This window comes from Triturus cristatus, chromosome 12 (genome assembly GCF_964204655.1).
Source record: "Triturus cristatus chromosome 12, aTriCri1.1, whole genome shotgun sequence".
Lineage (NCBI taxonomy): Eukaryota > Metazoa > Chordata > Amphibia > Caudata > Salamandridae > Triturus > Triturus cristatus.
Window position 1 is genome coordinate 660817722 of NC_140595.1, and position 27678 is coordinate 660845399.

Below are 27678 nucleotides of genomic sequence, written 5' to 3' on the forward strand. Positions count from 1 at the left end.
GATGGAATAATGAAGATTGATGTCTCTTGAAGGGCAAGAAGGGGACAAGGAGGGAATGTGGAAATGTGGATTTTCCTGATCAGTTATGTCCCCTATCTTGGACCCCAACGGTTCTATATGCATGTTACAAGTACATGTATGTTCCCTCCAGTTCCAGTTTCTAAGACGCAAACATATGTGTGTCTTCCGTCGACATGTTCTCTGTCAGATCCGCCATCAATGGGCTGGATATTCGATTCCTAAGTATGAAAGGCCACCGACTTAATATGGCTAAGTTACTCCATTTTTACAGTTCAGGCAAGTAGGCCCGATTCTGTCCTCAAAGCCTTTCCCTGCTCTCTGTCTCTGACAGCTTCAGCTTGAGCTCGCATCTGTATCCATGAACTTTGTCCTACTCCCTGTGCAGCTAACAATGTCTGCCTCGGCCAGTTTTCGCCTGCCTGCCAAGAAGTTGTATTTCACCTTCGAATTATCTATTTTGCTCTTCAGCCGATGCATTCCTGTCTAGTGATTTAGGTAAACATTTCCTTTAGCTCACAAGCCAGGACTCAAACTTTCCGTCCTCCTGCAAGTGATTCATAGCCCTGCTGCCATGGAAAGTTTTCTGCCCCTCGCCTCTCATATAGACACTTAGACGCTTGTACACGCACACACAGTTAGTATAGAATAGATTCTGTCCGAGAGTCCTTCCTTGTGGATAACATAGTTCTCCAAACATAGGATGGTAGATATGATTTGGGATTAGGTTGACTTGACCCCCCAGACTTCTCGTCTCCACGTGTAGAGCTAAATGTCAAGTCCCCTTCACCCCCTAGTTGCACGTCAATTACACGTCATGCTGCTGCGCGCGCATCTATGCCAAGTATTATCTTATAGATCCACCTATGTCTGATAATGCAAACCAATCATGTTTCTTTTATTCCTTATTACGCCTAGTTTCGATTACGTACCTGTTTTTTCACTCTTCTTATCAAATGTTACGCCTTCTACATTCGTTTCATTGTAATGCACTTATTATAAAAATACATGTCTGTCAATAAATTATTGTACTTCACTTCCTGAACCCTCGTGGTGATGGAACCTGAAGGCCGCGACTCGAGTCAGCCATTTTGAATGGAATAAAGCCCATTTAGAAAACCTCTTATACCACGGATTCTGCCTCTTGTTATTTTGAGCTATTTTACTTTATTTTAGGATTCCGTATGAAATTCAGTCCGGTATTTTATTTACCACAAGAAGAGCAGTCTGCTATGCGGATTATTGTGCTTCAAAATCGTCTTGTCCTTGACGTCATCCTAGCTGATAGGGGCGGAGCTTGTAGGGTCATCGGATCAAGCTGCTGCGTATTCATACCAGAAAATTCGCCATCTGTATATAAAGCCATCACTCGCCTTCATAAGATTGTAAACCAGATACACCAGAACCCAGGCACTTGGACTTGGTCCAGTTGGTTTTGGAGTGTGATATCAGCCTGGGGATGGAGAGTTTTATCCTTCCTAGGTATTGGCCTTCTCATACTATTCAGTTGCTGTCTATGTCTACAATGTGGACCAGCGATTTGTGGTCTGTGTGCTACATCGTGTATTCCACCACCAAGATTTCATTCGTCACAGAAGAAGAAAGAAGAACAAATGATGTTATATGAACAGATCAATGGATTGATGAAGATTGATATCTCTTAACGGGCAAGTAGGGGACAAGGAGGGAATGTGGAAATATGGATTTTTCTGATCAGTTATGTCCCCTATCTTGGACCCCAACGGTTCTATGTGCATGTCACAAGTACATGTATGTTCCCTCCAGTTCCAGTTATGAAGACGCAAATACATGTGCGTCCACCGTCAACATGTCCTCTGTCAGATCCGCCATGAATAGGCCGGATATTCCATTCCTAAGTATGAAAGGCCACCGGCTTTGTATGGTTCACTTATGCCATTTTACAGTCCAGGCAAGTAGGCCCTGATTCTGTCATCAAACTCCTCTTGCCTTCTGCCTTTGAAAACTCGAGTCTGAGCCTGCATCTGTGACCATGAACTTTGTCTCATTCTCTGCGCGGCTCACGAAGCCTGACATCAGCCTATTCTCTGCCAAGAACTGTATTTCACCTTCGAATTATCTGCTTCACTCCTTAGCCGATGCGTTCCTGTCTAGCAATTTAAGTAAACATTCTTCCAGCTACTGAGCAAAGGCTCGGCTTCTCTGTTTTTATGCAAGTAATTCATAGCCCCGTTACCATGGAATATTCCTACCCCCTCGCATTCAGTGTAGACACTTAGACGCTTGTACACGCACGCACAGTCAGTATAGAATAGATTCTGTCCGAGAGTCCTTCTTTTGTGGATAACATAGTTCTTTAAACATAGGATGTTAGATATGATTTGGGATTAGGTTGACTTGACCCTCCAGACTTTTTGTCTCCACATGTAGAGCTAAATGTCAAGTCCCCTTCACCCCCTAGTTACACGTCAATCACACGTCATGCTGCTGCGCGCGCATCTATGCCAAGTATTATCTTATAGATCCACCTATATGTGACATCATAACCAATTATGTTCCTTTTTACTCCTTATTACACCCATTTTCGGTTACGCATATGAATCGTCATTTTCCTTATCAATTGTTACGCCTACTGCATTTGCTTCATTGTAATGTATGTTCTATAAAAATCATTTCTTGTCAATAAAGTATGTACTTCACTTCCTGAACCCCCGTGGTGATGGAACTTGGAGCAACCGATTATAATCGACCATTGGAATAAAGCCCATTCCGAACCTCTAATACCACGGATTCTGCCTCTTATTTTACTGAGCTATTTTATTATGTTTCTGTATCAAATTAAGTCCCGGTAATGAATTTTATTTACCACAGGAGTCACACCTTGCTTTAGGATTGCTTATTGCCAAGCTTCCCTTTCCTGCTTTCATATTATCAAGAAAATATCATGAAGATCATTGAATTATAAATTATTGCCTCACCCCTTCCGATCGCCTGACGAACGCCTGACAAACGCCATTCTCACCCTGGCGGGCAAGCCCTGCCGGGCAAAGCCAAATAAGCCATGCATATTTACAGTTCCTTTGAAAGACAGAGCGAGGACTAGGACCTCTGTTCCGACTGAATCTGCATCCACAGAAAGGATGTTATAAGGCCCTACAAATTTCACCAAGGAGATGTGAAAGTCTTCCCCCATAAAATACTTTTTTTCTCAGATACCCCGGCTCTTAGGCAAATGAGGTTACTCCTCAAAACCCCACCCCCACTCACCATAAATATCCTTCTCTCCTGCTGTCCATTCAAATGATACAAGGTATCTTGTACATAGAGAGAAAGGGAGAATAGGCAGACTTGCTTCAAAGATTTGGTGACTTTGGATGGGTGGGATGAATGAAGAAGTGAACCTGGTTTCTGGGAAAGGAGTATCGAGATGAAGATGAGGAAAAGTGAACATGGACCACATTCATAGGTTAGAGAAATACATTTAATAGGTTGAATGGTTTTGAAAAGTGAACTTCGAGCAGTAATTGTTGTTTTTTAAACTGCAAAGAAATTAAAAATGAATGTGGGATTGGAGGCACACTCTGAGCAGAAAAGCACCATAAGCTGCTATGGTGCAACTCAAGATGGTGAATAGAACCTTTAATATGATGATGCTCTTCTTTTGCTAGTTTTTTCGAGTCACCTTTTATTGTAAGTAGCTGATACAGCATTTTTTGCAGCTCTTCAGTTTATGGTTATCATGTGAGAACACTGTTTTCATCATATTTATTATTCTACAAATGTATTTTTAAATGCACTGATGTGGTGTTTGCATGAAATGCAAGATGGCACATCATGGAATGTTTAAACTGAGCATCGCGGAGGATATGTGATATTTGGCACCCAGAGGAGTAGGACACGTAGATCCTATAAGAAGTAAAGACTCTCTAGCAAGGGCCGTCCATACTCTGAGTTTAAACTTTACTTTTTGTGAAATGGTTTATGAAAAGCAACACGGCTGCTCCAGGTGAGGCTCGAACTCACAACCTCAGCATGGCTCAGTGCAAGTACTGCTGTATAAGTACCGCGCGCTAACCGATTGCGCCACTGGAGCTCTCTCTTTTCACATCTCCCCAGGTGAGCCATCTACAGCTGACCAAGTAGATGACAGACACTGCTCCATCATTCACTGTGCAAGATCGACTCACATGCTAGCATGTTATCATGACTAATAAAAATACAGTCCAAACGGAATAGATTCTATAATTGTCCTATAACATATGCTCTGTCAATTCAAAACCCCATAGAATTATATCTTGACAGTTCTGACAAAGTCTAGGGGAATCTTATGAATATTTGTAATTAGCACATAGTAAGAATTTCCCAAAAATGAAATGTAGGTCCCTGATTGGGGGAAGACGTGGAATGTGAGATCTTGCCTCAGCTGTTTTTTTCTTTTTTAGGTACAGTATATTGACACTTCAGTACCTTTTGTGAAGCAAGGTTTCAGATGGGGCTGTAGGGCAGACGAGGTGGCCGAGTGGTTAAGGCGATGGACTGCTAATCCATTGTGCTCTGCACGCGTGGGTTCGAATCCCACCTTCGTCGGAAAGCCATCAGAGTCTCTTTTGATGGCCAGCATTTCTTGTAGTATAATTACACTCTCTTTCAAGACAGAGCCAGGATCCGCTAGATGGGATCATCTGACTGTTCCATTTTAACAAATATGTCAAATAAAGTGAAGTATTTTGTGCGTAATAGAAATTAGATCTTTCATGGAGTTTCCAGAGGATTGCCTTTCACTCACTCCTGGCTTATTAACCAGTTTGGATAAATAGATTGATAAGAAAGCAGCTCTTACTCCTAAAGTTTAGGCCGTCTCAAATGAATGACTGTTAACATATGTCTGCCCCACAGAGACAGATCACTTCTAATAAGTGGGTTCTCTATATGTCACTGATTGCAGACATACTAACTAGAGCTATCGGTATGGTCTTGAATGCGAAAACTCTTATTTTCTCATATGAAAATGTAGTTTTTCATACTTCCAAAAAAAGTGCCTTAAGCATGGTCTTCAATGTGTGCGCGCACGTGGACATTCATATGCAACTACGTTTCCATACAGAGTCTCAAAATCATAGATATATTCATACCTCAGTAAGAATACATGTTGCAATTTATATCCTGCGTGCAGACTGGCCTTGTAGCTCAGTGGCAGAGCACTGGTCTTGTAAACCAGTGGTCATGAGTTCAAGCCTCATCAGGGCCTTTTTACATGAGTCTTTCTGTATGTTGTTTTCAAGTCATTCTTCCCTGGAGTCACACCTTGCTTTAGGATTGCTTATTGCCAAGCTTCCCTTTCCTGCTTTCATATTATCAAGAAAATATCATGAAGATCATTGAATTATAAATTATTGCCTCACCCCTTCCGATCGCCTGACGAACGCCTGACAAACGCCATTCTCACCCTGGCGGGCAAAGCCAAATAAGCCATGCATATTTACAGTTCCTTTGAAAGGCAGAGCGAGGACTAGGACCTCTGTTCCGACTGAATCTGCATCCACAGAAAGGATGTTATAAGGCCCTACAAATTTCACCAAGGAGATGTGAAAGTCTTCCCCCATAAAATACTTTTTTTCCCAGATACCCCGGCTCTTAGGCAAATGAGGTTACTCCTCAAAACCCCACCCCCACTCACCATAAATATCCTTCTCTCCTGCTGTCCATTCAAATGATACAAGGTATCTTGTACATAGAGAGAAAGGGAGAATAGGCAGACTTGCTTCAAAGATTTGGTGACTTTGGATGGGTGGGATGAATGAAGAAGTGAACCTGGTTTCTGGGAAAGGAGTATCGAGATGAAGATGAGGAAAAGTGAACATGGACCACATTCATAGGTTAGAGAAATACATTTAATAGGTTGAATGATTTTGAAAAGTGAACTTCGAGCAGTAATTGTTGTTTTTTAAACTGCAAAGAAATTAAAAATGAATGTGGGATTGGAGGCACACTCTGAGCAGAAAAGCACCATAAGCTGCTATGGTGCAACTCAAGATGGTGAATAGAACCTTTAATATGATGATGCTCTTCTTTTGCTAGTTTTTTCGAGTCACCTTTTATTGTAAGTAGCTGATACAGCATTTTTTGCAGCTCTTCAGTTTATGGTTATCATGTGAGAACACTGTTTTCATCATATTTATTATTCTACAAATGTATTTTTAAATGCACTGATGTGGTGTTTGCATGAAATGCAAGATGGCACATCATGGAATGTTTAAACTGAGCATCGCGGAGGATATGTGATATTTGGCACCCAGAGGAGTAGGACACGTAGATCCTATAAGAAGTAAAGACTCTCTAGCAAGGGCCGTCCATACTCTGAGTTTAAACTTTACTTTTTGTGAAATGGTTTATGAAAAACAACACGGCTGCTCCAGGTGAGGCTCGAACTCACAACCTCGGCATGGCTCAGTGCAAGTACTGCTGTATAAGTACCGCGCGCTAACCGATTGCGCCACTGGAGCTCTCTCTTTTCACATCTCCCCAGGTGAGCCATCTACAGCTGACCAAGTAGATGACAGACACTGCTCCATCATTCACTGTGCAAGATCGACTCACATGCTAGCATGTTATCATGACTATTAAAAATACAGTCCAAACGGAATAGATTCTATAATTGTCCTATAACATATGCTCTGTCAATTCAAAACCCCATAGAATTATATCTTGACAGTTCTGACAAAGTCTAGGGGAATCTTATGAATATTTGTAATTAGCACATAGTAAGAATTTCCCAAAAATGAAATGTAGGTCCCTGATTGGGGGAAGACGTGGAATGTGAGATCTTGCCTCAGCTGTTTTTTTCTTTTTTAGGTACAGTATATTGACACTTCAGTACCTTTTGTGAAGCAAGGTTTCAGATGGGGCTGTAGGGCAGACGAGGTGGCCGAGTGGTTAAGGCGATGGACTGCTAATCCATTGTGCTCTGCACGCGTGGGTTCGAATCCCACCTTCGTCAGAAAGCCATCAGAGTCTCTTTTGATGGCCAGCATTTCTTGTAGTATAATTACACACTCTTTCAAGACAGAGCCAGGATCCGCTAGATGGGATCATCTGACTGTTCCATTTTAACAAATATGTCAAATAAAGTGAAGTATTTTGTGCGTAATAGAAATTAGATCTTTCATGGAGTTTCCAGAGGATTGCCTTTCACTCACTCCTGGCTTATTAACCAGTTTGGATAAAAAGATTGATAAGAAAGCAGCTCTTACTCCTAAAGTTTAGGCCGTCTCAAATGAATGACTGTTAACATATGTCTGCCCCACAGAGACAGATCACTTCTAATAAGTGGGTTCTCTATATGTCACTGATTGCAGACATACTAACTAGAGCTATCGGTATGGTCTTGAATGCGAAAACTCTTATTTTCTCATATGAAAATGTAGTTTTTCATACTTCCAAAAAAAGTGCCTTAAGCATGGTCTTCAATGTGTGCGCGCACGTGGACATTCATATGCAACTACGTTTCCATACAGAGTCTCAAAATCATAGATATATTCATACCTCAGTAAGAATACATGTTGCAATTTACATCCTGCGTGCAGACTGGCCTTGTAGCTCAGTGGCAGAGCACTGGTCTTGTAAACCAGGGGTCATGAGTTCAAGCCTCATCAGGGCCTTTTTACATGAGTCTTTCTGTATGTTGTTTTCAAGTCATTCTTCCCTGGAGTCACACCTTGCTTTAGGATTGCTTATTGCCAAGCTTCCCTTTCCTGCTTTCATATTATCAAGAAAATATCATGAAGATCATTGAATTATAAATTATTGCCTCACCCCTTCCGATCGCCTGACGAACGCCTGACAAACGCCATTCTCACCCTGCCGGGCAAGCCCTGCTGGGCAAAGCCAAATAAGCCATGCATATTTACAGTTCCTTTGAAAGGCAGAGCGAGGACTAGGACCTCTGTTCCGACTGAATCTGCATCCACAGAAAGGATGTTATAAGGCCCTACAAATTTCACCAAGGAGATGTGAAAGTCTTCCCCCATAAAATACTTTTTTTCCCAGATACCCCGGCTCTTAGGCAAATGAGGTTACTCCTCAAAACCCCACCCCCACTCACCATAAATATCCTTCTCTCCTGCTGTCCATTCAAATGATACAAGGTATCTTGTACATAGAGAGAAAGGGAGAATAGGCAGACTTGCTTCAAAGATTTCGTGACTTTGGATGGGTGGGTTGAATGAAGAAGTGAACCTGGTTTCTGGGAAAGGAGTATCGAGATGAAGATGAGGAAAACGGAACATGGACCACATTCATAGGTTAGAGAAATACATTTAATAGGTTGAATGGTTTTGAAAAGTGAACTTCGAGCAGTAATTGTTGTTTTTTAAACTGCAAAGAAATTAAAAATGAATGTGGGATTGGAGGCACACTCTGAGCAGAAAAGCACCATAAGCTGCTATGGTACAACTCAAGATGGTGAATAGAACCTTTAATATGATGATGCTCTTCTTTTGCTAGTTTTTTCGAGTCACCTTTTATTGTAAGTAGCTGATACAGCATTTTTTGCAGCTCTTCAGTCTTCAGTTTATGGTTATCATGTGAGAACACTGTTTTCATCATATTTATTATTCTACAAATGTATTTTTAAATGCACTGATGTGGTGTTTGCATGAAATGCAAGATGGCACATCATGGAATGTTTAAACTGAGCATCGCGGAGGATATGTGATATTTGGCACCCAGAGGAGTAGGACACGTAGATCCTATAAGAAGTAAAGACTCTCTAGCAAGGGCCGTCCATACTCTGAGTTTAAACTTTACTTTTTGTGAAATGGTTTATGAAAAACAACACGGCTGCTCCAGGTGAGGCTCGAACTCACAACCTCGGCATGGCTCAGTGCAAGTACTGCTGTATAAGTACCGCGCGCTAACCAATTGCGCCACTGGAGCTCTCTCTTTTCACATCTCCCCAGGTGAGCCATCTACAGCTGACCAAGTAGATGACAGACACTGCTCCATCATTCAGTGTGCAAGATCGACTCACATGCTAGCATGTTATCATGACTATTAAAAATACAGTCCAAACGGAATAGATTCTATAATTGTCCTATAACATATGCTCTGTCAATTCAAAACCCCATAGAATTATATCTTGACAGTTCTGACAAAGTCTAGGGGAATCTTATGAATATTTGTAATTAGCACATAGTAAGAATTTCCCCAAAATGAAATGTAGGTCCCTGATTGGGGGAAGACGTGGAATGTGAGATCTTGCCTCAGCTGTTTTTTTTCTTTTTTAGGTACAGTATATTGACACTTCAGTACCTTTTGTGAAGCAAGGTTTCAGATGGGGCTGTAGGGCAGACGAGGTGGCCGAGTGGTTAAGGCGATGGACTGCTAATCCATTGTGCTCTGCACGCGTGGGTTCGAATCCCACCTTCGTCGGAAAGCCATCAGAGTCTCTTTTGATGGCCAGCATTTCTTGTAGTATAATTACACTCTCTTTCAAGACAGAGCCAGGATCCGCTAGATGGGATCATCTGACTGTTCCATTTTGTCAAATAAAGTGCAGTATTTTGTGCGTAATAGAAATTAGATCTTTCATGGAGTTTCCAGAGGATTGCCTTTCACTCACTCCTGGCTTATTAACCAGTTTGGATAAATAGATTGATAAGAAAGCAGCTCTTACTCCTAAAGTTTAGGCCGTCTCAAATGAATGACTGTTAACATATGTCTGCCCCACAGAGACAGATCACTTCTAATAAGTGGGTTCTCTATATGTCACTGATTGCAGACATACTAACTAGAGCTATCGGTATGGTCTTGAATGCGAAAACTCTTATTTTCTCATATGAAAATGTAGTTTTTCATACTTCCCAAAAAAGTGCCTTAAGCATGGTCTTCAATGTGTGCGCGCACGTGGACATTCATATGCAACTACGTTTCCATACAGAGTCTCAAAATCATAGATATATTCATACCTCAGTAAGAATACATGTTGCAATTTACATCCTGCGTGCAGACTGGCCTTGTAGCTCAGTGGCAGAGCACTGGTCTTGTAAACCAGGGGTCATGAGTTCAAGCCTCATCAGGGCCTTTTTACATGAGTCTTTCTGTATGTTGTTTTCAAGTCATTCTTCCCTGGAGTCACACCTTGCTTTAGGATTGCTTATTGCCAAGCTTCCCTTTCCTGCTTTCATATTATCAAGAAAATATCATGAAGATCATTGAATTATAAATTATTGCCTCACCCCTTCCGATCGCCTGACGAACGCCTGACAAACGCCATTCTCACCCTGCTGGGCAAGCCCTGCCGGGCAAAGCCAAATAAGCCATGCATATTTACAGTTCCTTTGAAAGGCAGAGCAAGGACTAGGACCTCTGTTCCGACTGAATCTGCATCCACAGAAAGGATGTTATAAGGCCCTACAAATTTCACCAAGGAGATGTGAAAGTCTTCCCCCATAAAATACTTTTTTTCCCAGATACCCCGGCTCTTAGGCAAATGAGGTTACTCCTCAAAACCCCACCCCCACTCACCATAAATATCCTTCTCTCCTGCTGTCCATTCAAATGATACAAGGTATCTTGTACATAGAGAGAAAGGGAGAATAGGCAGACTTGCTTCAAAGATTTGGTGACTTTGGATGGGTGGGTTGAATGAAGAAGTGAACCTGGTTTCTGGGAAAGGAGTATGGAGATGAAGATGAGGAAAAGTGAACATGGACCACATTCATAGGTTAGAGAAATACATTTAATAGGTTGAATGGTTTTGAAAAGTGAACTTCGAGCAGTAATTGTTGTTTTTTAAACTGCAAAGAAATAAAAAATGAATGTGGGATTGGAGGCACACTCTGAGCAGAAAAGCACCATAAGCTGCTATGGTGCAACTCAAGATGGTGAATAGAACCTTTAATATGATGATGCTCTTCTTTTGCTAGTTTTTTCGAGTCACCTTTTATTGTAAGTAGCTGATACAGCATTTTTTGCAGCTCTTCAGTTTATGGTTATCATGTGAGAACACTGTTTTCATCATATTTATTATTCTACAAATGTATTTTTAAATGCACTGATGTGGTGTTTGCATGAAATGCAAGATGGCACATCATGGAATGTTTAAACTGAGCATCGCGGAGGATATGTGATATTTGGCACCCAGAGGAGTAGGACACGTAGATCCTATAAGAAGTAAAGACTCTCTAGCAAGGGCCGTCCATACTCTGAGTTTAAACTTTACTTTTTGTGAAATGGTTTATGAAAAACAACACGGCTGCCCCTGGTGAGGCTCGAACTCACAACCTCGGCATGGCTCAGTGCAAGTACTGCTGTATAAGTACCGCGCGCTAACCGATTGCGCCACTGGAGCTCTCTCTTTTCACATCTCCCCAGGTGAGCCATCTACAGCTGACCAAGTAGATGACAGACACTGCTCCATCATTCACTGTGCAAGATCGACTCACATGCTAGCATGTTATCATGACTATTAAAAATACAGTCCAAACGGAATAGATTCTATAATTGTCCTATAACATATGCTCTGTCAATTCAAAACCCCATAGAATTATATCTTGACAGTTCTGACAAAGTCTAGGGGAATCTTATGAATATTTGTAATTAGCACATAGTAAGAATTTCCCAAAAATGAAATGTAGGTCCCTGATTGGGGGAAGACGTGGAATGTGAGATCTTGCCTCAGCTGTTTTTTTCTTTTTTAGGTACAGTATATTGACACTTCAGTACCTTTTGTGAAGCAAGGTTTCAGATGGGGCTGTAGGGCAGACGAGGTGGCCGAGTGGTTAAGGCGATGGACTGCTAATCCATTGTGCTCTGCACGCGTGGGTTCGAATCCCACCTTCGTCAGAAAGCCATCAGAGTCTCTTTTGATGGCCAGCATTTCTTGTAGTATAATTACACTCTCTTTCAAGACAGAGCCAGGATCCGCTAGATGGGATCATCTGACTGTTCCATTTTAACAAATATGTCAAATAAAGTGAAGTATTTTGTGCGTAATAGAAATTAGATCTTTCATGGAGTTTCCAGAGGATTGCCTTTCACTCACTCCTGGCTTATTAACCAGTTTGGATAAATAGATTGATAAGAAAGCAGCTCTTACTCCTAAAGTTTAGGCCGTCTCAAATGAATGACTGTTAACATATGTCTGCCCCACAGAGACAGATCACTTCTAATAAGTGGGTTCTCTATATGTCACTGATTGCAGACATACTAACTAGAGCTATCGGTATGGTCTTGAATGCGAAAACTCTTATTTTCTCATATGAAAATGTAGTTTTTCATACTTCCAAAAAAAGTGCCTTAAGCATGGTCTTCAATGTGTGCGCGCACGTGGACATTCATATGCAACTACGTTTCCATACAGAGTCTCAAAATCATAGATATATTCATACCTCAGTAAGAATACATGTTGCAATTTACATCCTGCGTGCAGACTGGCCTTGTAGCTCAGTGGCAGAGCACTGGTCTTGTAAACCAGGGGTCATGAGTTCAAGCCTCATCAGGGCCTTTTTACATGAGTCTTTCTGTATGTTGTTTTCAAGTCATTCTTCCCTGGAGTCACACCTTGCTTTAGGATTGCTTATTGCCAAGCTTCCCTTTCCTGCTTTCATATTATCAAGAAAATATCATGAAGATCATTGAATTATAAATTATTGCCTCACCCCTTCCGATCGCCTGACGAACGCCTGACAAACGCCATTCTCACCCTGCCGGGCAAAGCCAAATAAGCCATGCATATTTACAGTTCCTTTAAAAGGCAGAGCGAGGACTAGGACCTCTGTTCCGACTGAATCTGCATCCACAGAAAGGATGTTATAAGGCCCTACAAATTTCACCAAGGAGATGTGAAAGTCTTCCCCCATAAAATACTTTTTTTCCCAGATACCCCGGCTCTTAGGCAAATGAGGTTACTCCTCAAAACCCCACCCCCACTCACCATAAATATCCTTCTCTCCTGCTGTCCATTCAAATGATACAAGGTATCTTGTACATAGAGAGAAAGGGAGAATAGGCAGACTTGCTTCAAAGATTTGGTGACTTTGGATGGGTGGGTTGAATGAAGAAGTGAACCTAGTTTCTGGGAAAGGAGTATCGAGATGAAGATGAGGAAAAGTGAACATGGACCACATTCATAGGTTAGAGAAATACATTTAATAGGTTGAATGGTTTTGAAAAGTGAACTTCGAGCAGTAATTGTTGTTTTTTAAACTGCAAAGAAATTAAAAATGAATGTGGGATTGGAGGCACACTCTGAGCAGAAAAGCACCATAAGCTGCTATGGTGCAACTCAAGATGGTGAATAGAACCTTTAATATGATGATGCTCTTCTTTTGCTAGTTTTTTCGAGTCACCTTTTATTGTAAGTAGCTGATACAGCATTTTTTGCAGCTCTTCAGTTTATGGTTATCATGTGAGAACACTGTTTTCATCATATTTATTATTCTACAAATGTATTTTTAAATGCACTGATGTGGTGTTTGCATGAAATGCAAGATGGCACATCATGGAATGTTTAAACTGAGCATCGCGGAGGATATGTGATATTTGGCACCCAGAGGAGTAGGACACGTAGATCCTATAAGAAGTAAAGACTCTCTAGCAAGGGCCGTCCATACTCTGAGTTTAAACTTTACTTTTTGTGAAATGGTTTATGAAAAACAACACGGCTGCTCCAGGTGAGGCTCGAACTCACAACCTCGGCATGGCTCAGTGCAAGTACTGCTGTATAAGTACCGCGCGCTAACCGATTGCCCCACTGGAGCTCTCTCTTTTCACATCTCCCCAGGTGAGCCATCTACAGCTGACCAAGTAGATGACAGGCACTGCTCCATCATTCACTGTGCAAGATCGACTCACATGCTAGCAAGTTATCATGACTATTAAAAATACAGTCCAAACGGAATAGATTCTATAATTGTCCTATAACATATGCTCTGTCAATTCAAAACCCCATAGAATTATATCTTGACAGTTCTGACAAAGTCTAGGGGAATCTTATGAATATTTGTAATTAGCACATAGTAAGAATTTCCCCAAAATGAAATGTAGGTCCCTGATTGGGGGAAGACGTGGAATGTGAGATCTTGCCTCAGCTGTTTTTTTCTTTTTTAGGTACAGTATATTGACACTTCAGTACCTTTTGTGAAGCAAGGTTTCAGATGGGGCTGTAGGGCAGACGAGGTGGCCGAGTGGTTAAGGCGATGGACTGCTAATCCATTGTGCTCTGCACGCGTGGGTTCGAATCCCACCTTCGTCGGAAAGCCATCAGAGTCTCTTTTGATGGCCAGCATTTCTTGTAGTATAATTACACTCTCTTTCAAGACAGAGCCAGGATCCGCTAGATGGGATCATCTGACTGTTCCATTTTAACAAATATGTCAAATAAAGTGAAGTATTTTGTGCGTAATAGAAATTAGATCTTTCATGGAGTTTCCAGAGGATTGCCTTTCACTCACTCCTGGCTTATTAACCAGTTTGGATAAATAGATTGATAAGAAAGCAGCTCTTACTCCTAAAGTTTAGGCCGTCTCAAATGAATGACTGTTAACATATGTCTGCCCCACAGAGACAGATCACTTCTAATAAGTGGGTTCTCTATATGTCACTGATTGCAGACATACTAACTAGAGCTATCGGTATGGTCTTGAATGCGAAAACTCTTATTTTCTCATATGAAAATGTAGTTTTTCATACTTCCAAAAAAAGTGCCTTAAGCATGGTCTTCAATGTGTGCGCGCACGTGGACATTCATATGCAACTACGTTTCCATACAGAGTCTCAAAATCATAGATATATTCATACCTCAGTAAGAATACATGTTGCAATTTACATCATGTGTGCCGACTGGCCTTGTAGCTCAGTGGCAGAGCACTGGTCTTGTAAACCAGGGGTCATGAGTTCAAGCCTCATCAGGGCCTTTTTACATGAGTCTTTCTGTATGTTGTTTTCAAGTCATTCTTCCCTGGAGTCACACCTTGCTTTAGGATTGCTTATTGCCAAGCTTCCCTTTCCTGCTTTCATATTATCAAGAAAATATCATGAAGATCATTGAATTATAAATTATTGCCTCACCCCTTCCGATCGCCTGACGAACGCCTGACAAACGCCATTCTCACCCTGGCGGGCAAGCCCTGCCGGGCAAAGCCAAATAAGCCATGCATATTTACAGTTCCTTTGAAAGGCAGAGCGAGGACTAGGACCTCTGTTCCGACTGAATCTGCATCCACAGAAAGGATGTTATAAGGCCCTACAAATTTCACCAAGGAGATGTGAAAGTCTTCCCCCATAAAATACTTTTTTTCCCAGATACCCCGGCTCTTAGGCAAATGAGGTTACTCCTCAAAACCCCACCCCCACTCACCATAAATATCCTTCTCTCCTGCTGTCCATTCAAATGATACAAGGTATCTTGTACATAGAGAGAAAGGGAGAATAGGCAGACTTGCTTCAAAGATTTGGTGACTTTGGATGGGTGGGATGAATGAAGAAGTGAACCTGGTTTCTGGGAAAGGAGTATCGAGATGAAGATGAGGAAAAGTGAACATGGACCACATTCATAGGTTAGAGAAATACATTTAATAGGTTGAATGGTTTTGAAAAGTGAACTTCGAGCAGTAATTGTTGTTTTTTAAACTGCAAAGAAATAAAAAATGAATGTGGGATTGGAGGCACACTCTGAGCAGAAAAGCACCATAAGCTGCTATGGTGCAACTCAAGATGGTGAATAGAACCTTTAATATGATGATGCTCTTCTTTTGCTAGTTTTTTCGAGTCACCTTTTATTGTAAGTAGCTGATACAGCATTTTTTGCAGCTCTTCAGTTTATGGTTATCATGTGAGAACACTGTTTTCATCATATTTATTATTCTACAAATGTATTTTTAAATGCACTGATGTGGTGTTTGCATGAAATGCAAGATGGCACATCATGGAATGTTTAAACTGAGCATCGCGGAGGATATGTGATATTTGGCACCCAGAGGAGTAGGACACGTAGATCCTATAAGAAGTAAAGACTCTCTAGCAAGGGCCGTCCATACTCTGAGTTTAAACTTTACTTTTTGTGAAATGGTTTATGAAAAACAACACGGCGCTCCAGGTGAGGCTCGAACTCACAACCTCGGCATGGCTCAGTGCAAGTACTGCTGTATAAGTACCGCGCGCTAACCAATTGCGCCACTGGAGCTCTCTCTTTTCACATCTCCCCAGGTGAGCCATCTACAGCTGACCAAGTAGATGACAGACACTGCTCCATCATTCACTGTGCAAGATCGACTCACATGCTAGCATGTTATCATGACTATTAAAAATACAGTCCAAACGGAATAGATTCTATAATTGTCCTATAACATATGCTCTGTCTATTCAAAACCCCATAGAATTATATCTTGACAGTTCTGACAAAGTCTAGGGGAATCTTATGAATATTTGTAATTAGCACATAGTAAGAATTTCCCAAAAATGAAATGTAGGTCCCTGATTGGGGGAAGACGTGGAATGTGAGATCTTGCCTCAGCTGTTTTTTTCTTTTTTAGGTACAGTATATTGACACTTCAGTACCTTTTGTGAAGCAAGGTTTCAGATGGGGCTGTAGGGCAGACGAGGTGGCCGAGTGGTTAAGGCGATGGTCTGCTAATCCATTATGCTCTGCACGCGTGGGTTCGAATCCCACCTTCGTCGGAAATCCATCAGAGTCTCTTTTGATGGCCAGCATTTCTTGTAGTATAATTACACTCTCTTTCAAGACAGAGCCAGGATCCGCTAGATGGGATCATCTGACTGTTCCATTTTAACAAATATGTCAAATAAAGTGAAGTATTTTGTGCGTAATAGAAATTAGATCTTTCATGGAGTTTCCAGAGGATTGCCTTTCACTCACTCCTGGCTTATTAACCAGTTTGGTTAAATAGATTGATAAGAAAGCAGCTCTTACTCCTAAAGTTTAGGCCGTCTCAAATGAATGACTGTTAACATATGTCTGCCCCACAGAGACAGATCACTTCTAATAAGTGGGTTCTCTATATGTCACTGATTGCAGACATACTAACTAGAGCTATCGGTATGGTCTTGAATGCGAAAACTCTTATTTTCTCATATGAAAATGTAGTTTTTCATACTTCCAAAAAAAGTGCCTTAAGCATGGTCTTCAATGTGTGCGCGCACGTGGACATTCATATGCAACTACGTTTCCATACAGAGTCTCAAAATCATAGATATATTCATACCTCAGTAAGAATACATGTTGCAATTTACATACTGCGTGCAGACTGGCCTTGTAGCTCAGTGGCAGAGCACTGGTCTTGTAAACCAGGGGTCATGAGTTCAAGCCTCATCAGGGCCTTTTTACATGAGTCTTTCTGTATGTTGTTTTCAAGTCATTCTTCCCTGGAGTCACACCTTGCTTTAGGATTGCTTATTGCCAAGCTTCCCTTTCCTGCTTTCATATTATCAAGAAAATATCATGAAGATCATTGAATTATAAATTATTGCCTCACCCCTTCCGATCGCCTGACGAACGCCTGACAAACGCCATTCTCACCCTGGCGGGCAAGCCCTGCCGGGCAAAGCCAAATAAGCCAGGCATTTTTACAGTTCCTTTGAAAGACAGAGCGAGGACTAGGACCTCTGTTCCGACTGAATCTGCATCCACAGAAAGGATGTTATAAGGCCCTACAAATTTCACCAAGGAGATGTGAAAGTCTTCCCCCATAAAATACTTTTTTTCCCAGATACCCCGGCTCTTAGGCAAATGAGGTTACTCCTCAAAACCCCACCCCCACTCACCATAAATATCCTTCTCTCCTGCTGTCCATTCAAATGATACAAGGTATCTTGTACATAGAGAGAAAGGGAGAATAGGCAGACTTGCTTCAAAGATTTGGTGACTTTGGATGGGTGGGATGAATGAAGAAGTGAACCTGGTTTCTGGGAAAGGAGTATCGAGATGAAGATGAGGAAAAGTGAACATGGACCACATTCATAGGTTAGAGAAATACATTTAATAGGTTGAATGGTTTTGAAAAGTGAACTTCGAGCAGTAATTGTTGTTTTTTAAACTGCAAAGAAATTAAAAATGAATGTGGGATTGGAGGCACACTCTGAGCAGAAAAGCACCATAAGCTGCTATGGTGCAACTCAAGATGGTGAATAGAACCTTTAATATGATGATGCTCTTCTTTTGCTAGTTTTTTCGAGTCACCTTTTATTGTAAGTAGCTGATACAGCATTTTTTGCAGCTCTTCAGTTTATGGTTATCCTGTGAGAACACTGTTTTCATCATATTTATTATTCTACAAATGTATTTTTAAATGCACTGATGTGGTGTTTGCATGAAATGCAAGATGGCACATCATGGAATGTTTAAACTGAGCATCGCGGAGGATATGTGATATTTGGCACCCAGAGGAGTAGGACACGTAGATCCTATAAGAAGTAAAGACTCTCTAGCAAGGGCCGTCCATACTCTGAGTTTAAACTTTACTTTTTGTGAAATGGTTTATGAAAAGCAACACGGCTGCTCCAGGTGAGGCTCGAACTCACAACCTCAGCATGGCTCAGTGCAAGTACTGCTGTATAAGTACCGCGCGCTAACCAATTGCGCCACTGGAGCTCTCTCTTTTCACATCTCCCCAGGTGAGCCATCTACAGCTGACCAAGTAGATGACAGACACTGCTCCATCATTCACTGTGCAAGATCGACTCACATGCTAGCATGTTATCATGACTATTAAAAATACAGTCCAAACGGAATAGATTCTATAATTGTCCTATAACATATGCTCTGTCTATTCAAAACCCCATAGAATTATATCTTGACAGTTCTGACAAAGTCTAGGGGAATCTTATGAATATTTGTAATTAGCACATAGTAAGAATTTCCCAAAAATGAAATGTAGGTCCCTGATTGGGGGAAGACGTGGAATGTGAGATCTTGCCTCAGCTGTTTTTTTCTTTTTTAGGTACAGTATATTGACACTTCAGTACCTTTTGTGAAGCAAGGTTTCAGATGGGGCTGTAGGGCAGACGAGGTGGCCGAGTGGTTAAGGCGATGGTCTGCTAATCCATTATGCTCTGCACGCGTGGGTTCGAATCCCACCTTCGTCGGAAATCCATCAGAGTCTCTTTTGATGGCCAGCATTTCTTGTAGTATAATTACACTCTCTTTCAAGACAGAGCCAGGATCCGCTAGATGGGATCATCTGACTGTTCCATTTTAACAAATATGTCAAATAAAGTGAAGTATTTTGTGCGTAATAGAAATTAGATCTTTCATGGAGTTTCCAGAGGATTGCCTTTCACTCACTCCTGGCTTATTAACCAGTTTGGTTAAATAGATTGATAAGAAAGCAGCTCTTACTCCTAAAGTTTAGGCCGTCTCAAATGAATGACTGTTAACATATGTCTGCCCCACAGAGACAGATCACTTCTAATAAGTGGGTTCTCTATATGTCACTGATTGCAGACATACTAACTAGAGCTATCGGTATGGTCTTGAATGCGAAAACTCTTATTTTCTCATATGAAAATGTAGTTTTTCATACTTCCAAAAAAAGTGCCTTAAGCATGGTCTTCAATGTGTGCGCGCACGTGGACATTCATATGCAACTACGTTTCCATACAGAGTCTCAAAATCATAGATATATTCATACCTCAGTAAGAATACATGTTGCAATTTACATACTGCGTGCAGACTGGCCTTGTAGCTCAGTGGCAGAGCACTGGTCTTGTAAACCAGGGGTCATGAGTTCAAGCCTCATCAGGGCCTTTTTACATGAGTCTTTCTGTATGTTGTTTTCAAGTCATTCTTCCCTGGAGTCACACCTTGCTTTAGGATTGCTTATTGCCAAGCTTCCCTTTCCTGCTTTCATATTATCAAGAAAATATCATGAAGATCATTGAATTATAAATTATTGCCTCACCCCTTCCGATCGCCTGACGAACGCCTGACAAACGCCATTCTCACCCTGGCGGGCAAGCCCTGCCGGGCAAAGCCAAATAAGCCAGGCATTTTTACAGTTCCTTTGAAAGACAGAGCGAGGACTAGGACCTCTGTTCCGACTGAATCTGCATCCACAGAAAGGATGTTATAAGGCCCTACAAATTTCACCAAGGAGATGTGAAAGTCTTCCCCCATAAAATACTTTTTTTCCCAGATACCCCGGCTCTTAGGCAAATGAGGTTACTCCTCAAAACCCCACCCCCACTCACCATAAATATCCTTCTCTCCTGCTGTCCATTCAAATGATACAAGGTATCTTGTACATAGAGAGAAAGGGAGAATAGGCAGACTTGCTTCAAAGATTTGGTGACTTTGGATGGGTGGGATGAATGAAGAAGTGAACCTGGTTTCTGGGAAAGGAGTATCGAGATGAAGATGAGGAAAAGTGAACATGGACCACATTCATAGGTTAGAGAAATACATTTAATAGGTTGAATGGTTTTGAAAAGTGAACTTCGAGCAGTAATTGTTGTTTTTTAAACTGCAAAGAAATTAAAAATGAATGTGGGATTGGAGGCACACTCTGAGCAGAAAAGCACCATAAGCTGCTATGGTGCAACTCAAGATGGTGAATAGAACCTTTAATATGATGATGCTCTTCTTTTGCTAGTTTTTTCGAGTCACCTTTTATTGTAAGTAGCTGATACAGCATTTTTTGCAGCTCTTCAGTTTATGGTTATCCTGTGAGAACACTGTTTTCATCATATTTATTATTCTACAAATGTATTTTTAAATGCACTGATGTGGTGTTTGCATGAAATGCAAGATGGCACATCATGGAATGTTTAAACTGAGCATCGCGGAGGATATGTGATATTTGGCACCCAGAGGAGTAGGACACGTAGATCCTATAAGAAGTAAAGACTCTCTAGCAAGGGCCGTCCATACTCTGAGTTTAAACTTTACTTTTTGTGAAATGGTTTATGAAAAGCAACACGGCTGCTCCAGGTGAGGCTCGAACTCACAACCTCAGCATGGCTCAGTGCAAGTACTGCTGTATAAGTACCGCGCGCTAACCAATTGCGCCACTGGAGCTCTCTCTTTTCACATCTCCCCAGGTGAGCCATCTACAGCTGACCAAGTAGATGACAGACACTGCTCCATCATTCACTGTGCAAGATCGACTCACATGCTAGCATGTTATCATGACTATTAAAAATACAGTCCAAACGGAATAGATTCTATAATTGTCCTATAACATATGCTCTGTCAATTCAAAACCCCATAGAATTATATCTTGACAGTTCTGACAAAGTCTAGGGGAATCTTATGAATATTTGTAATTAGCACATAGTAAATATTTCCCCAAAATGAAATGTAGGTCCCTGATTGGGGGAAGACGTGGAATGTGAGATCTTGCCTCAGCTGTTTTTTTCTTTTTTAGGTACAGTATATTGACACTTCAGTACCTTTTGTGAAGCAAGGTTTCAGATGGGGCTGTAGGGCAGACGAGGTGGCCGAGTGGTTAAGGCGATGGACTGCTAATCCATTGTGCTCTGCACGCGTGGGTTCGAATCCCACCTTCGTCGGAAAGCCATCAGAGTCTCTTTTGATGGCCAGCATTTCTTGTAGTATAATTACACTCTCTTTCAAGACAGAGCCAGGATCCGCTAGATGGGATCATCTGACTGTTCCATTTTAACAAATATGTCAAATAAAGTGAAGTATTTTGTGCGTAATAGAAATTAGATCTTTCATGGAGTTTCCAGAGGATTGCCTTTCACTCACTCCTGGCTTATTAACCAGTTTGGATAAATAGATTGATAAGAAAGCAGCTCTTACTCCTAAAGTTTAGGCCGTCTCAAATGAATGACTGTTAACATATGTCTGCCCCACAGAGACAGATCACTTCTAATAAGTGGGTTCTCTATATGTCACTGATTGCAGACATACTAACTAGAGCTATCGGTATGGTCTTGAATGCGAAAACTCTTATTTTCTCATATGAAAATGTAGTTTTTCATACTTCCAAAAAAAGTGCCTTAAGCATGGTCTTCAATGTGTGTGCGCACGTGGACATTCATATGCAACTACGTTTCCATACAGAGTCTCAAAATCATAGATATATTCATACCTCAGTAAGAATACATGTTGCAATTTACATACTGCGTGCAGACTGGCCTTGTAGCTCAGTGGCAGAGCACTGGTCTTGTAAACCAGGGGTCATGAGTTCAAGCCTCATCAGGGCCTTTTTACATGAGTCTTTCTGTATGTTGTTTTCAAGTCATTCTTCCCTGGAGTCACACCTTGCTTTAGGATTGCTTATTGCCAAGCTTCCCTTTCCTGCTTTCATATTATCAAGAAAATATCATGAAGATCATTGAATTATAAATTATTGCCTCACCCCTTCCGATCGCCTGACGAACGCCTGACAAACGCCATTCTCACCCTGGCGGGCAAGCCCTGCCGGGCAAAGCCAAATAAGCCATGCATATTTACAGTTCCTTTGAAAGGCAGAGCGAGGACTAGGACCTCTGTTCCGACTGAATCTGCAGCCACAGAAAGGATGTTATAAGGCCCTACAAATTTCACCAAGGAGATGTGAAAGTCTTCCCCCATAAAATACTTTTTTCCCAGATACCCCGGCTCTTAGGCAAATGAGGTTACTCCTCAAAACCCCACCCCCACTCACCATAAATATCCTTCTCTCCTGCTGTCCATTCAAATGATACAAGGTATCTTGTACATAGAGAGAAAGGGAGAATAGGCAGACTTGCTTCAAAGATTTGGTGACTTTGGATGGGTGGGATGAATGAAGAAGTGAACCTGGTTTCTGGGAAAGGAGTATCGAGATGAAGATGAGGAAAAGTGAACATGGACCACATTCATAGGTTAGAGAAATACATTTAATAGGTTGAATGGTTTTGAAAAGTGAACTTCGAGCAGTAATTGTTGTTTTTTAAACTGCAAAGAAATTAAAAATGAATGTGGGATTGGAGGCACACTCTGAGCAGAAAAGCACCATAAGCTGCTATGGTGCAACTCAAGATGGTGAATATAACCTTTAATATGATGATGCTCTTCTTTTGCTAGTTTTTTCGAGTCACCTTTTATTGTAAGTAGCTGATACAGCATTTTTTGCAGCTCTTCAGTTTATGGTTATCATGTGAGAACACTGTTTTCATCATATTTATTATTCTACAAATGTATTTTTAAATGCACTGATGTGGTGTTTGCATGAAATGCAAGATGGCACATCATGGAATGTTTAAACTGAGCATCGCGGAGGATATGTGATATTTGGCACCCAGAGGAGTAGGACACGTAGATCCTATAAGAAGTAAAGACTCTCTAGCAAGGGCCGTCCATACTCTGAGTTTAAACTTTACTTTTTGTGAAATGGTTTATGAAAAACAACACAGCTGCTCCAGGTGAGGCTCGAACTCACAACCTCGGCATGGCTCAGTGCAAGTACTGCTGTATAAGTACCGCGCGCTAACCGATTGCACCACTGGAGCTCTCTCTTTTCACATCTCCCCAGGTGAGCCATCTACAGCTGACCAAGTAGATGACAGACACTGCTCCATCATTCACTGTGCAAGATCGACTCACATGCTAGCATGTTATCATGACTATTAAAAATACAGTCCAAACGGAATAGATTCTATAATTGTCCTATAACATATGCTCTGTCAATTCAAAATCCCATAGAATTATATCTTGACAGTTCTGACAAAGTCTAGGGGAATCTTATGAATATTTGTAATTAGCACATAGTAAGAATTTCCCAAAAATGAAATGTAGGTCCCTGATTGGGGGAAGACGTGGAATGTGAGATCTTGCCTCAGCTGTTTTTTTCTTTTTTAGGTACAGTATATTGACACTTCAGTACCTTTTGTGAAGCAAGGTTTCAGATGGGGCTGTAGGGCAGACGAGGTGGCCGAGTGGTTAAGGCGATGGACTGCTAATCCATTGTGCTCTGCACGCGTGGGTTCGAATCCCACCTTCGTCGGAAAGCCATCAGAGTCTCTTTTGATGGCCAGCATTTCTTGTAGTATAATTACACTCTCTTTCAAGACAGAGCCAGGATCCGCTAGATGGGATCATCTGACTGTTCCATTTTAACAAATATGTCAAATAAAGTGAAGTATTTTGTGCGTAATAGAAATTAGATCTTTCATGGAGTTTCCAGAGGATTGCCTTTCACTCACTCCTGGCTTATTAACCAGTTTGGATAAATAGATTGATAAGAAAGCAGCTCTTACTCCTAAAGTTTAGGCCGTCTCAAATGAATGACTGTTAACATATGTCTGCCCCACAGAGACAGATCACTTCTAATAAGTGGGTTCTCTATATGTCACTGATTGCAGACATACTAACTAGAGCTATCGGTATGGTCTTGAATGCGAAAACTCTTATTTTCTCATATGAAAATGTAGTTTTTCATACTTCCAAAAAAAGTGCCTTAAGCATGGTCTTCAATGTGTGCGCGCACGTGGACATGCATATGCAACTACGTTTCCATACAGAGTCTCAAAATCATAGATATATTCATACCTCAGTAAGAATCCATGTTGCAATTTACATCATGTGTGCCGACTGGCCTTGTAGCTCAGTGGCAGAGCACTGGTCTTGTAAACCAGGGGTCATGAGTTCAAGCCTCATCAGGGACTTTTTACATGAGTCTTTCTGTATGTTGTTTTCAAGTCATTCTTCCCTGGAGTCACACCTTGCTTTAGGATTGCTTATTGCCAAGCTTCCCTTTCCTGCTTTCATATTATCAAGAAAATATCATGAAGATCATTGAATTATAAATTATTGCCTCACCCCTTCATATCGCCTGACGAACGCCTGACAAACGCCATTCTCACCCTGCCGGGCAAAGCCAAATAAGCCATGCATATTTACAGTTCCTTTGAAAGGCAGAGCGAGGACTAGGACCTCTGTTCCGACTGAATCTGCATCCACAGAAAGGATGTTATAAGGCCCTACAAATTTCACCAAGGAGATGTGAAAGTCTTCCCCCATAAAATACTTTTTTTCCCAGATACCCCGGCTCTTAGACAAATGAGGTTACTCCTCAAAACCCCACCCCCACTCACCATAAATATCCTTCTCTCCTGCTGTCCATTCAAATGATACAAGGTATCTTGTACATAGAGAGAAAGGGAGAATAGGCAGACTTGCTTCAAAGATTTGGTGACTTTGGATGGGTGGGATGAATGAAGAAGTGAACCTGGTTTCTGGGAAAGGAGTATCGAGATGAAGATGAGGAAAAGTGAACATGGACCACATTCATAGGTTAGAGAAATACATTTAATAGGTTGAATGGTTTTGAAAAGTGAACTTCGAGCAGTAATTGTTGTTTTTTAAACTGCAAAGAAATTAAAAATGAATGTGGGATTGGAGGCACACTCTGAGCAGAAAAGCACCATAAGCTGCTATGGTGCAACTCAAGATGGTGAATAGAACCTTTAATATGATGATGCTCTTCTTTTGCTAGTTTTTTCGAGTCACCTTTTATTGTAAGTAGCTGATACAGCATTTTTTGCAGCTCTTCAGTTTATGGTTATCATGTGAGAACACTGTTTTCATCATATTTATTATTCTACAAATGTATTTTTAAATGCACTGATGTGGTGTTTGCATGAAATGCAAGATGGCACATCATGGAATGTTTAAACTGAGCATCGCGGAGGATATGTGATATTTGGCACCCAGAGGAGTAGGACACGTAGATCCTATAAGAAGTAAAGACTCTCTAGCAAGGGCCGTCCATACTCTGAGTTTAAACTTTACTTTTTGTGAAATGGTTTATGAAAAACAACACGGCTGCTCCAGGTGAGGCTTGAACTCACAACCTCGGCATGGCTCAGTGCAAGTACTGCTGTATAAGTACCGCGCGCTAACCGATTGCGCCACTGGAGCTCTCTCTTTTCACATCTCCCCAGGTGAGCCATCTACAGCTGACCAAGTAGATGACAGACACTGCTCCATCATTCACTGTGCAAGATCGACTCACATGCTAGCATGTTATCATGACTATTAAAAATACAGTCCAAACGGAATAGATTCTATAATTGTCCTATAACATATGCTCTGTCAATTCAAAACCCCATAGAATTATATCTTGACAGTTCTGACAAAGTCTAGGGGAATCTTATGAATATTTGTAATTAGCACATAGTAAGAATTTCCCAAAAATGAAATGTAGGTCCCTGATTGGGGGAAGACGTGGAATGTGAGATCTTGCCTCAGCTGTTTTTTTCTTTTTTAGGTACAGTATATTGACACTTCAGTACCTTTTGTGAAGCAAGGTTTCAGATGGGGCTGTAGGGCAGACAAGGTGGCCGAGTGGTTAAGGCGATGGACTGCTAATCCATTGTGCTCTGCACGCGTGGGTTCGAATCCCACCTTCGTCGGAAAGCCATCAGAGTCTCTTTTGATGGCCAGCATTTCTTGTAGTATAATTACACTCTCTTTCAAGACAGAGCCAGGATCCGCTAGATGGGATCATCTGACTGTTCCATTTTAACAAATATGTCAAATAAAGTGAAGTATTTTGTGCGTAATAGAAATTAGATCTTTCATGGAGTTTCCAGAGGATTGCCTTTCACTCACTCCTGGCTTATTAACCAGTTTGGATAAATAGATTGATAAGAAAGCAGCTCTTACTCCTAAAGTTTAGGCCGTCTCAAATGAATGACTGTTAACATATGTCTGCCCCACAGAGACAGATCACTTCTAATAAGTGGGTTCTCTATATGTCACTGATTGCAGACATACTAACTAGAGCTATCGGTATGGTCTTGAATGCGAAAACTCTTATTTTCTCATATGAAAATGTAGTTTTTCATACTTCCAAAAAAAGTGCCTTAAGCATGGTCTTCAATGTGTGCGCGCACGTGGACATTCATATGCAACTACGTTTCCATACAGAGTCTCAAAATCATAGATATATTCATACCTCAGTAAGAATACATGTTGCAATTTACATGCTGTGTGCCGACTGGCCTTGTAGCTCAGTGGCAGAGCACTGGTCTTGTAAACCAGGGGTCATGAGTTCAAGCCTCATCAGGGCCTTTTTACATGAGTCTTTCTGTATGTTGTTTTCAAGTCATTCTTCCCTGGAGTCACACCTTGCTTTAGGATTGCTTATTGTCAAGCTTCCCTTTCCTTTTTTTTTTTTTTTTTTTTTTGAAAAAGTTTTTATTGAACAATAATTCGGTTACAAGTATGGGCCTACAACCACCCGGGCCGGCCGCTAGGTACATAAGGAAATATACACATATCAAAGCTGCAGTCCGTTCCCAGGGCACTGCCCCGCAGTGGCTCAAGATGGTTCTCGAAGAACAGCAAGCGTCAGTCCATCATTAACAGAAACAAAAGGAAAAACAATAAAAACAAAAGGCGAGTTACGAGGGATACCAGTGCGGTTCAGGCTCCCAAGCTTCCCTTTCCTGCTTTCATATTATCAAGAAAATATCATGAAGATCATTGAATTATAAATTATTGCCTCACCCCTTCCGATCGCCTGACGAACGCCATTCTCACCCTGCCGGGCAAGCCCTGCCGGGCAAAGCCAAATAAGCCATGCATATTTACAGTTCCTTTGAAAGGCAGAGCGAGGACTAGGACCTCTGTTCCGACTGAATCTGCATCCACAGAAAGGATGTTATAAGGCCCTACAAATTTCACCAAGGAGATGTGAAAGTCTTCCCCCCTAAAATACTTTTTATCCCAGA

The 27678-nt window shown here is 41.3% G+C and overlaps 24 non-coding genes across 24 annotated transcripts; 16 read left to right on the top strand and 8 right to left on the bottom strand.

Moving 5' to 3' along the window:
• Positions 1-3995: 3995 nt before the first annotated feature.
• On the bottom strand, positions 3996-4090 carry TRNAI-UAU (transfer RNA isoleucine (anticodon UAU)). Its single transcript has 2 exons — positions 4053-4090; positions 3996-4031 (listed from the first exon to the last, which is right to left on the bottom strand). It is a non-coding gene; the product is annotated as a tRNA-Ile (tRNA).
• A 412-nt stretch (positions 4091-4502) lies between these two features.
• Positions 4503-4584, top strand: TRNAS-GCU (transfer RNA serine (anticodon GCU)). The gene has a single exon. It is a non-coding gene; the product is annotated as a tRNA-Ser (tRNA).
• Positions 4585-5173: 589 nt separating this feature from the next.
• On the top strand, positions 5174-5245 carry TRNAT-UGU (transfer RNA threonine (anticodon UGU)). Its single transcript has one exon. It is a non-coding gene; the product is annotated as a tRNA-Thr (tRNA).
• Positions 5246-6405: 1160 nt separating this feature from the next.
• TRNAI-UAU (transfer RNA isoleucine (anticodon UAU)) lies at positions 6406-6500 on the bottom strand. The gene is made up of 2 exons: positions 6463-6500; positions 6406-6441 (listed from the first exon to the last, which is right to left on the bottom strand). It is a non-coding gene; the product is annotated as a tRNA-Ile (tRNA).
• A 412-nt stretch (positions 6501-6912) lies between these two features.
• Positions 6913-6994, top strand: TRNAS-GCU (transfer RNA serine (anticodon GCU)). Its single transcript has one exon. It is a non-coding gene; the product is annotated as a tRNA-Ser (tRNA).
• Positions 6995-7583: 589 nt separating this feature from the next.
• TRNAT-UGU (transfer RNA threonine (anticodon UGU)) lies at positions 7584-7655 on the top strand. The gene has a single exon. It is a non-coding gene; the product is annotated as a tRNA-Thr (tRNA).
• Positions 7656-8836: 1181 nt separating this feature from the next.
• TRNAI-UAU (transfer RNA isoleucine (anticodon UAU)) lies at positions 8837-8931 on the bottom strand. The gene is made up of 2 exons: positions 8894-8931; positions 8837-8872 (listed from the first exon to the last, which is right to left on the bottom strand). It is a non-coding gene; the product is annotated as a tRNA-Ile (tRNA).
• A 413-nt stretch (positions 8932-9344) lies between these two features.
• TRNAS-GCU (transfer RNA serine (anticodon GCU)) lies at positions 9345-9426 on the top strand. The gene has a single exon. It is a non-coding gene; the product is annotated as a tRNA-Ser (tRNA).
• A 580-nt stretch (positions 9427-10006) lies between these two features.
• TRNAT-UGU (transfer RNA threonine (anticodon UGU)) lies at positions 10007-10078 on the top strand. The gene has a single exon. It is a non-coding gene; the product is annotated as a tRNA-Thr (tRNA).
• A 1681-nt stretch (positions 10079-11759) lies between these two features.
• TRNAS-GCU (transfer RNA serine (anticodon GCU)) lies at positions 11760-11841 on the top strand. The gene has a single exon. It is a non-coding gene; the product is annotated as a tRNA-Ser (tRNA).
• A 589-nt stretch (positions 11842-12430) lies between these two features.
• TRNAT-UGU (transfer RNA threonine (anticodon UGU)) lies at positions 12431-12502 on the top strand. The gene has a single exon. It is a non-coding gene; the product is annotated as a tRNA-Thr (tRNA).
• Positions 12503-14169: 1667 nt separating this feature from the next.
• On the top strand, positions 14170-14251 carry TRNAS-GCU (transfer RNA serine (anticodon GCU)). The gene has a single exon. It is a non-coding gene; the product is annotated as a tRNA-Ser (tRNA).
• Positions 14252-14840: 589 nt separating this feature from the next.
• On the top strand, positions 14841-14912 carry TRNAT-UGU (transfer RNA threonine (anticodon UGU)). The gene has a single exon. It is a non-coding gene; the product is annotated as a tRNA-Thr (tRNA).
• A 1173-nt stretch (positions 14913-16085) lies between these two features.
• Positions 16086-16180, bottom strand: TRNAI-UAU (transfer RNA isoleucine (anticodon UAU)). Its single transcript has 2 exons — positions 16143-16180; positions 16086-16121 (listed from the first exon to the last, which is right to left on the bottom strand). It is a non-coding gene; the product is annotated as a tRNA-Ile (tRNA).
• Positions 16181-17263: 1083 nt separating this feature from the next.
• On the top strand, positions 17264-17335 carry TRNAT-UGU (transfer RNA threonine (anticodon UGU)). Its single transcript has one exon. It is a non-coding gene; the product is annotated as a tRNA-Thr (tRNA).
• Positions 17336-18509: 1174 nt separating this feature from the next.
• Positions 18510-18604, bottom strand: TRNAI-UAU (transfer RNA isoleucine (anticodon UAU)). Its single transcript has 2 exons — positions 18567-18604; positions 18510-18545 (listed from the first exon to the last, which is right to left on the bottom strand). It is a non-coding gene; the product is annotated as a tRNA-Ile (tRNA).
• A 1083-nt stretch (positions 18605-19687) lies between these two features.
• TRNAT-UGU (transfer RNA threonine (anticodon UGU)) lies at positions 19688-19759 on the top strand. The gene has a single exon. It is a non-coding gene; the product is annotated as a tRNA-Thr (tRNA).
• A 1174-nt stretch (positions 19760-20933) lies between these two features.
• Positions 20934-21028, bottom strand: TRNAI-UAU (transfer RNA isoleucine (anticodon UAU)). Its single transcript has 2 exons — positions 20991-21028; positions 20934-20969 (listed from the first exon to the last, which is right to left on the bottom strand). It is a non-coding gene; the product is annotated as a tRNA-Ile (tRNA).
• Positions 21029-21440: 412 nt separating this feature from the next.
• TRNAS-GCU (transfer RNA serine (anticodon GCU)) lies at positions 21441-21522 on the top strand. Its single transcript has one exon. It is a non-coding gene; the product is annotated as a tRNA-Ser (tRNA).
• A 589-nt stretch (positions 21523-22111) lies between these two features.
• Positions 22112-22183, top strand: TRNAT-UGU (transfer RNA threonine (anticodon UGU)). The gene has a single exon. It is a non-coding gene; the product is annotated as a tRNA-Thr (tRNA).
• Positions 22184-23356: 1173 nt separating this feature from the next.
• On the bottom strand, positions 23357-23451 carry TRNAI-UAU (transfer RNA isoleucine (anticodon UAU)). Its single transcript has 2 exons — positions 23414-23451; positions 23357-23392 (listed from the first exon to the last, which is right to left on the bottom strand). It is a non-coding gene; the product is annotated as a tRNA-Ile (tRNA).
• A 412-nt stretch (positions 23452-23863) lies between these two features.
• Positions 23864-23945, top strand: TRNAS-GCU (transfer RNA serine (anticodon GCU)). The gene has a single exon. It is a non-coding gene; the product is annotated as a tRNA-Ser (tRNA).
• A 1821-nt stretch (positions 23946-25766) lies between these two features.
• Positions 25767-25861, bottom strand: TRNAI-UAU (transfer RNA isoleucine (anticodon UAU)). The gene is made up of 2 exons: positions 25824-25861; positions 25767-25802 (listed from the first exon to the last, which is right to left on the bottom strand). It is a non-coding gene; the product is annotated as a tRNA-Ile (tRNA).
• Positions 25862-26944: 1083 nt separating this feature from the next.
• On the top strand, positions 26945-27016 carry TRNAT-UGU (transfer RNA threonine (anticodon UGU)). The gene has a single exon. It is a non-coding gene; the product is annotated as a tRNA-Thr (tRNA).
• Positions 27017-27678: the final 662 nt, after the last annotated feature.